Here is a 9057-nt window from a genome sequence, read left to right on the forward strand (position 1 = left end):
GTGTCAATTAGCAGCCTGGACTGTGTCAACGCAGCAGATGTGTCAATTAGCAGCCTGGACTGTGTCAACGCAGCCGATGCAGTCTAAACTGCGCCGGTGCAGTTCACGTGTCAATCACGTGACGTAATGAAGCAGCACATGCACCGACACGTGGTTTGTTCTGTGAGCCCGGCGCATGCGTCAACGCTTCGGTGTCGCTGGACCCATCACTAGGGATCGGTCATGATCGCACTTGGACATGAAGCAGCTTGGGATTTCCGCCTGCTGGATGCTTTTGCACCTCCGCTGGAAAAGCACACTTTCAAACAGACATCAAGTACTGCAGAGCTGCTTGCTCGCAGCGGACCGTATTCGAGCCTGACAGTCTGAGCGCTCAAACCACCACGGGAGCGGGCCCCTCCTTCGTGCACTCGGGAGGAGGTTAATAAATGAAAAAACTTCACCCTACCACTCTGCCCCCCCGACCCGGAAGTGACCTGTCAGCTATAAAGGGGACAATTTTCACATCTTTTCTCGCTTACGGCCATACTACCCTGAGAACGCCCGATCTCGTCTGATTTCGGAAGCTAAGCAGGGCCGGGCCTGGTTAGTACTTGGATGGGAGACCGCCTGGGAATACCAGGTGCTGTAAGCTTTTGCACCCACCTCCAATTCACAACACCAATCACTGCTCTTCCTAAAATTTAGGCTTTCATTTGTCATTCAACTTTCACTTATCCTGTGGTTTGAAATCGTTTCCTTCACGTTGATTTGACAGATCAACGTCTCTTTGGAATAAAATTAATGTCCAACAGAGGGAGCCGTCTGCACGGGGATCGGTCTTGATCGCACTTGGACATGAAGCAGCTTGGGATTTCCGCCTGCTGGATGCTTTTGCACCTCCACTGGAAAAGCCAACTTTTGCAACAGACATCAAGTACCGCAGCTGCGTGCTCGCAGCCGACCGTATGCGAGCCTGACAGTCTGAGCGCTCAAACCACCACGGGAGCGGGCCCCTCCTTCGTGCACCCGGGAGGAGGTTAATAAATGAAAGAAATTCACCCCGACACTCCGCCCCCGACCCGGAAGTGCCCTGTCTGCTATAAAGGGGACAATTTTCACATCTTTTCTCGCTTACGGCCATACTACCCTGAGAACGCCCGATCTCGTCCGATCTCGGAAGCTAAGCAGGGTCGGGCCTGCTTAGTACTTGGATGGGAGACCGCCTGGGAATACCAGGTGCTGTAAGCTTTTGCACCCACGTGAACACTCTTTCACGTTATTTCGCGCTTCCTTTTCTCAATTTTTTCACCTCAGCCTTAACTGGGAGACTGTCAGAGATTTTCTCGGACAAAGTTAAAGAAATGACTCGCCACACAGGAAAATTGTCTTCAATATCGGCGGAAGCGGATCTCTGAGAGCGAACGACGGTTAGTTGCTCCGCGATCACACTCGAGCTCCCTTCCCGCCAATTCAGGCTTTTATTGTAACATACAAGGAAAACAATGCCCCCGATATTTGCATACCGCACCCACGGTCCGGCCCCTCGGTAGTAATGGGTTACCTGTGTTAAACATTGAACCACCAGTACATTGGCGCCTTTTCTGGCTGGTCTACATCGAATTAGCATGTTGTAGACTTTGCGGATGGCCAATGTCGTCTGGGCGCGACGGGTGTTCTCAACTCGTCTTTTGTTGTTCAACCGCTGTTCCTGAATTATTCTTTCCCCTTTTGTGACCGAGTTTCGCCCTCTCCCCCGTGATCGCCCACCTGTATTGATGTGCTAATTGTGGACTTCAACAGCCCTCTGGCTTTGTGCACAGGAATTTGGGGGTGCTGGATACGCACCCAAACGTTTAGATGTGCCCAAATTAAATGAAACTTTAAACATGATACAATTTTGCTCATAGATTCCTCTAACAGCTTCCTATCTGGAGAACGAGGTGGCGGGCGAGGAGCCGGTGGCATTTTGGAGACCTGGCGGGATGGCCAGTGTGAAGTATCCTGCTTTGTTGTTGCAGGCGCAGCATATCCTACCGGTACCGGCGAGCAGTGCCCCTGTTGAGAGAGTTTTCAGCAGGGGGGGCATTATCATGCGGCCACACGGCACGGTTGTCAGCAGAAATGCTGGAAGTGTTGATGTTTTTCAAATGTAATGAAAATGTGTTGGTGCTGTAGTAGTATTAGGACTCGTATTAGTAGTAGTAGTAGTAGCAGTTGTATTCGTAGTTGTTGTGTAATGTGTACAATAAAAGGCTGGGAAACTTACTCTGTGTTCATTGCCGTTTATTGTCAGTCGCAACACTTCAGGGTTCGTACGGGTCCTTAAAGCTCATAAAAATCAATAAAAAGTTGTAAAATTATGTTCTTAATTGTCCATAATTTTCAGAGAAATCTTCTAAAATCCATAAAAATTAACCTGCGGTGTTCATTTCATTTGTGTATGTCATTTTCCCCACCCTTCCAATTCATAGTTTTGTCGGAACATGCAGGACCTGCTTTTTCCGCCGTCTCCGATTAGTTCCGACGATGATCATGTGATCACTTCGGGTCATTCCGGGAAACAACAATAGATTGACGCCATCCTGGGGCAGTGAATGGATGGTTTGGTTGCCGGCTTGGCAAACAATTACCGTATTTTCTGGAAAAATCTATTCATCGAATTTATCGATCTCAACAAGTGACAGACAAATATGTAGCGACGCCATTCGAGCGAAGCACGCCTCAGCAGTCGATAGTCCGCTGCTCTGCTGTGTGTGCGTCAGCTAAGTTTAGCTGTTGTTTCGGCTAGGCTAGCTTTTTGTTGTAGATCAAAGCGCTTGTATTTGATTTGTGACGTCGGTTGCTTGGTTGAAACCAAAAGACGTGCGCGTGCGTACATGTTGGCGCGGATGCACACACAGCAGAGAGCAGTGGACTTTCGACTTCGCTCGAGTGGTGTCGCTACAAATATTCCGGGACAATGCTATTTTCAAGTGGCGTGGCTGGAGAAGCCAGAGTTCCATGTTTGGGTCGGAAAAATTGCTGGCGATTATACATCGGCCTACTGCCGAGTGTGCAAGAAGGGCATCGCCGTGAGAGGTAAAACTTGTCATAGCCTCCTGGTCAAGTCAAATGCATTGAGGCACACAGCAAAACAGAAGAAAACTGATCGCCAAGAACTTGCAAAAGAGATTGAGGAGAAAACTAAGTCACTGTCTGCTATTCCCTAATTGTCATATCGATTTCATATTTGTCAGTATAAAACATGTCTGATCATTGAAGGTGATATGAGGGAAAATAATAGGATTGGACCATTTGGGATTTATACTTCTGACATGCATTTCAGCTGTTCAGGTATACTGGATACTGCTAAGATGGGCAATCAGTACTACTGTTAGTGAAACCAGATTTTTCTAAACCCTGTCCAGGTGACCCATATGACCATTAGCTCTGTTCTTAGTGTTGTGCTTATTCGAAAAGAAATTGAAGATTTCTATTTTCTCAATTAAAATTTTTTTTTGTTTTTTATTTGAGAATTAATTAAAACGTTTTTTTTTTATCATTTTTCCTACCTGTGATACAGGTAGCAAAGTGAAAATTTGACATACAGTATGTCAAATAAAGGTTTAAGTGATTGCCCCTAAAAATAAAGATGTGTCCTTCCTTTGGCAGCAATGATTTGAACAGCAGCTCAGTGATATGTGGCTTTCTGTTCAGCCCGTGTATTGCTGAGCGGGCATTAAATCCACCGTGAATGCCCCGCTGAAAGGAGAAAAAGTCCTTAAAAATGGCTAAATTGGTCCACAAAAGTCATTAAAAGGTCCATAAATAAAAAGCAATTTGAAGAGTGGGAACCCTGCACTTTTACATCCACGCTTTCCGGCAACTCAACACTTTACGGCCATCACGGCCGTAAAGTCACGCGGTCGCAACATTACCCTGTGGCTGTAGTTACATGCCACAGTAGGAGTACTGTATTAGTGGTAGTGGTAATAATAGTAGTACTCAGAGAATGTTTAGAGATGACCGCTTTTTCTGCAGTCAGTGATTGACTTCTATTCAAAGTCATTTCTCAACTTGTCTTCCGTGCCATGTCATGCCTGTTGAGTGTTGATTTACTTCATATTAAGAAACTACTGCACTAAAACATTAATTCATAAATGTATATCATATGCTATTTTTTTTTCAGGATAAATAACACATACCCTGACTGTTCTACTCTTTGAATAAAACACTTCATTCAAGCGTTAGGGAGTGACGTATGTTAGGAGCTATGGGGGAGGGGTGTTGCAAATCATGAAGACCTGCCAAGTGGTATGATAGCATTGATTTATACATGTCCTCGGCTAGGCCTCGGCTTCAACATCAGTCCTTGGTTCTTGACCTTGTCCTCGGCTCGGCCTCGGCTTCAAAATCAGTCCTTGGTCCTTGGCCTTGGCCTCGGAGGCAAGTCCTTGGCCTTGGTCTTGGCAAATTCCTCAAGTCCTTGGCCTTGGCCTTGCCTCGGAACATTTTCCAAGTCCTTGACCTTGGCCTTGGCCTCGGAGTAAAGTCCTTGGCCTTGGCCTCAGGTTGCCTGTCCTCGGACACAACACTGATGATCAGGCAGCTGCAGGCGTCAAAGGCCAATGAGACAGTAAATGATGAAGCTGTTCAAGATAATACCCCCACGCTGCCTGGATATTCTAAGGAAGTACTTCAAGGATTTCAGGCTGCTGACCCGATTCTCAATGCGGTGCAAGGCTTTTGGAGCCATCAGAGAAAACCATCTTATCAAGAAAGAATGGGCCTTTTAAAACCAGTGCGCGCTCTGTTAAAACAGTGGCCACGTCTCAGAGAGAGAGATGGACTCTTGTACCGAGTGATTAACAATGTTCACCTGGGAGAATGCTACCAGTTGTTACTACCGCCTGTCTCAGAGACAAAGTTCTCAGAAGTGTCCATGACCAGATGGGACATCAGGGTATAGAACGAACATTAGGTCTGCTGCGGCAAAGGTGATTCTGGGGAGGCATGCATGAAGATGTTGAGCAATGGATAAAAAAGTGCCAAAGGTGCGTTCTGACCAAAATGCCACAGCCAAAGATTCGGGCCCCTCAAACTCCATTTTTGGCAACTAAGCCTTGAGGTCATTGCTGTGGATTTCACGACACTGGAACTTGCAACAGATGGTCGTGAAAGTGTGCTCGTGATAATGGATGTTTTCACGAAGTTCAGTCAGGCAATCGCGGTTCGAGATCAAAAGGCCGATACTACTGCGAAAGTCATCCTGAGAGAGTGGTTTCTCAAGTATGGTGTGCCAGAACGCCTGCACTCTGACCAAGGCCGGAATTTTGAAAGTGCTGTCGTGGCTGAGTTGTGCAAGCTCTATGGAGTTAAGAAGACCCGAACCACACCCCATCACCCCCAAGACAATCTGCAGTGTGAAAGGTTCAACCGAACCCTCCATGATCTTCTACGTACGCTTCCCCTTGAAAAGAAACGCCGTTGGCCGGATTACCTGTCAGAGTTGCTCTATGCATATAATGTGACTCCACACTCAACCACGGGACATTCACCCCATTACTTGTTGTATGGCATTCATCCTCACCTTCCAGTGGATGCCTTGCTTGGCCAAGAGCAACAAGTCAAAGATGATACAGTCGACTGGCTTGCGGTATACCAGGAACGACTCAGAGATGCACATGCCAGGGCAAGAGAGGTGACTGAGAGCAAAGCGGCTGAGAGAATGGCCCAGCAACAGGAGAAAGTCTACTGTCCACCCGTTGATGTGGGTGAACTCGTGTACCTACGTTTCAGGCCTCTCAGAAGAAATAAGATACAGGATGCATGGGCCTCGACCATTGTACAAGGTTGTGGAGGTACAAGGAACCACCTACACAGTAGAGACCCTAGATGGAGGACTGACAAAGAGGGTGCATAGGTCCAACCTCCGTCCATGTGTGGGACCAGCGCCGGAACAGAGAAGTCCTCGACAAGAACCTGTTAAGGAACCTATCGCAGCTCCACCATCAGAAGACAAGGCAGATGATGTCGAGTTCGTATTGGTTGAAGAATTCAATCAACCACTTGCTGAAGAGGAAGTTTCCCAAGAGCCAGATGATAATGTTTCTGACACTGGTTCCGAGGAGGAAGAAAATTTGGAAACAGAGTTGCGAAAAGACCTTGAGGCCACATCAGATGTTAGCATGGGCAAGGAGAGCCCAAGACCTGTGCCTGAACCGAGGGGAGAAAGAAAAGTGACTGTTCGTGTAGGTGTACCCAGTTCTGCCCTACGCAAAAGTCAGAGGAAAAGTGCAGGGAAACACAAGAATCCGTTCAATCTCCCCGTGTCAGCATGGAATGCCATCTCGTTAAGTCCGGATGTATTCTCTCAGATTTTAGCAGGGGTAGGAACGAGTGTCGGTATCTCTCCTACTTGCAGCGCGGGTGTAACAGTCTCTGGCTGAAGGAGCTACCCAGTGCTGTCAGGGCGGGCTGGAGAGGGTGGGAGGGACTGTCCATCATAGCTTTTAGCTTAGTTAGCATCCTTCTGTTGCCCACCTCCTCCAGAGTGTCAAGGGAGCAGCCCAGGACAGAACTGGCCTTCCTGACCAGTCGCTCCAGTCTCTTTCTGTCCCGGGCTGAGATGCTGCCTGACCAGCAGACAATGCGATAATGGATGGCCGAGGCCACCACCGAGTTATATAAAGTCTTAAGGAGTGACCCCTGAACCCCAAAAGACCTCAGTTTCCTGAGTAGGAAGAGTCGGCTCTGTCCTTTCCTAATCAGGGTGTCCGTGTTTGTAGACCAGTCCAGTTTGTTGTTCAGAAGAACACCTAGGTACTTGTAGGAGGTCACCCTCTCTATGTCCATACCCTGGATGTTCATCGGTGCTGGTGAGGACTGTTTCCTGCAGAAATCCACAACCAACTCCTTAGTTTTCCTAGGGTTGATCTGGAGGAGATTCTGCTGGCACCAGTCCACAAAGTCCTTCGTCATTCCCCTGTACTCCCGATCGTCCCCCTCTGTAATAAGGCCAACAATCGCAGAGTCATCGGAGAACTTCTGAAGGTGGCAGTTTGGAGTGGCGTGTCTGAAGTCCGAGGTGTAGAGGATGAACAGGAATGGAGCCAGAACAGTCCCCTGTGGCGCTCCAGTGCTGCAGAGAAGCCTGTCCGACTCACAGCTCTGCAACCTCACGTACTGCGGCCGATTTGTGAGGTAGTCTGTGATCCATGCTGTGAGATGGTGGTCCACTCCGGCATTCTGCAGTTTGCCTCCCAGCAAGTTGGGCTGGATGGTGTTGAAGGCACTGGAGAAATCAAAGAACATGATTCTCACAGTGCTCCCAGCCTTCTCCAAGTGTGACAGCACTGAGTGGAGGAGGTAGATAATGGCGTCTTCCACGCCGATGCCAGGCTGATAGGCAAACTGCAGCGGGTCCAGTGCCGGGCTCACCAGCGGTCGAAGGTGGGCGAGGACGAGTCTCTCCAGCGTCTTCATCAGATGAGACGTCAGCGCCACCGGTCTGTAGCTGTTCAGCTCCTTAGGGTGGGGGGTCTTGGGCACTGGGACCAGGCACGAAGTTTTCCACAGCTGTGGAGCTCTGCCCAGCTTCAGGCTCAGGTTGAACATGTGCTGGACAATGTCACACAGCTGGTCAGAGCAGGTCCTGAGGAGCCCGGAACTGATCTTGTCTGGACCTGCTGCCTTCCTCACATTCATCTTCCTCAGTTGGTTCCTCACCTGCTCTGTTGTGACGGACAGGCAGGAACCAGGTGACAGACTGGGTAGATGAGAGCTGGTCGAAAGAGGAGGGGGAGGAGAAGAAGTCCTCAGTGAGAGTGGTTGCAGTTGGTGGTTGGGGGAAGGGACAGACGACTGGTCGAAACGGTTGAAAAAACGGTTCAGTCCATCTGCCCAGTTCTTGTCCTTCTCAGTCAATGTCTTTGGGCTGTCATGGCCTGAGATGGTTTTCACGCCCCTCCAGACACAAGTGACATTGTTGGCCTGCAACTGGTCCTCCAATTTCATCCTGTATGTCTTCTTCCCCTCCCTGATCTTTCTTCTCAATTTCATCCTGTATGTCTTCTTCCCCTCCCTGATCTTTCTTCTCAGCCGAATCTGCACGGCCTTCAGCTCCTCTCTGTCTCTCGACATAAAAGCTCTCTTCTTCTCCTTCAGGAGGGCCTTTATGTCGGGATTAATCCATGGTTTGCTGTTGGAAAAACACCGCACAGTTCTGGTGGGTACGGTGTTCTCCTCACAGAAGTTTATGTAGTCCGTGATGGTGTCAGTGAGTGCATCAATGTCCTCCCCGTGAACCTCGCTGAAGAGTTCCCACCTGGTCGTGTCAAAGCAGTCGTTCTTGGTTTTACTGTTTGGTGCTTTCCACCGTCTTTATTTCTGTTTATTGTATATGTTAAATTGCTCCATGTACAGCACTTTGTATGCAGCGATGGCTGTTTGAAAGTGCTCTATAAATACAGTTGACTTGACTTGTGTGTGTGTGTGTGTGTGTGTGTGTGTGTGTGTTACTGCGCTCTGCTCAAGCGCGAAGGCCACGTCGGGCAAGTTTTTTTTCCTGTATATGTTAATTGGTCGCTACTTCGCGGACTTTTGTTTATCGCGGGTGGTTTTGGTCCCCATTAACTGCGATAAAGGAGGGATTACTGTAGTCCTCTTTGGTTCAGCACTCGCTTCAAATGTCTTTCGCTTATTCGGAAACCGCATTTAAACTCAAGAACAGATGTCTTTATATTTCAAGCCAATTTCAAAGTAAAATTGTATTAAACTCACGAACGGATGAAAATGCTCCATGATTGTTGTTTTCGGTTACATGCACGATGACCCAGAAGCACATCAATGAGCATTTAAAAAAAAAAAAAAAAGATTGTGAGATCTCGCATTCTTTATCTCGCAAAGTATTTGTTTGTTTTTTTCCCTTCCATGTCCCCTTAGGGGCTCCATAGCAGAGCAATGTTAAAATTACCGTTGATTTTTCGGGAAGCGCGTAAAGTAATTTTACATTTACAAATGTTAATCCAACAGTAATTTGGTGGGAGTGTAGCTGGCACCAGTATTGAGTCAATTGGTTTCCATGACAACAAAAAT

The 9057-nt window shown here is 48.0% G+C and overlaps 2 non-coding genes across 2 annotated transcripts; both read left to right on the top strand.

The window, feature by feature from the left end:
- The first annotated feature begins 515 nt into the window (after positions 1-515).
- Positions 516-634, top strand: LOC147192203 (5S ribosomal RNA). Its single transcript, XR_015103615.1, has one exon. It is a non-coding gene; the product is annotated as a 5S ribosomal RNA (ribosomal RNA).
- A 477-nt stretch (positions 635-1111) lies between these two features.
- Positions 1112-1230, top strand: LOC147192204 (5S ribosomal RNA). The gene has a single exon (XR_015103614.1). It is a non-coding gene; the product is annotated as a 5S ribosomal RNA (ribosomal RNA).
- Positions 1231-9057: the final 7827 nt, after the last annotated feature.

The sequence above is a fragment of the Hippocampus guttulatus genome, chromosome 17, assembly GCF_054856545.1.
Source record: "Hippocampus guttulatus isolate MCC_2025c chromosome 17, RoL_Hgut_1.0, whole genome shotgun sequence".
Taxonomy (NCBI): Eukaryota; Metazoa; Chordata; class Actinopteri; order Syngnathiformes; family Syngnathidae; genus Hippocampus; species Hippocampus guttulatus.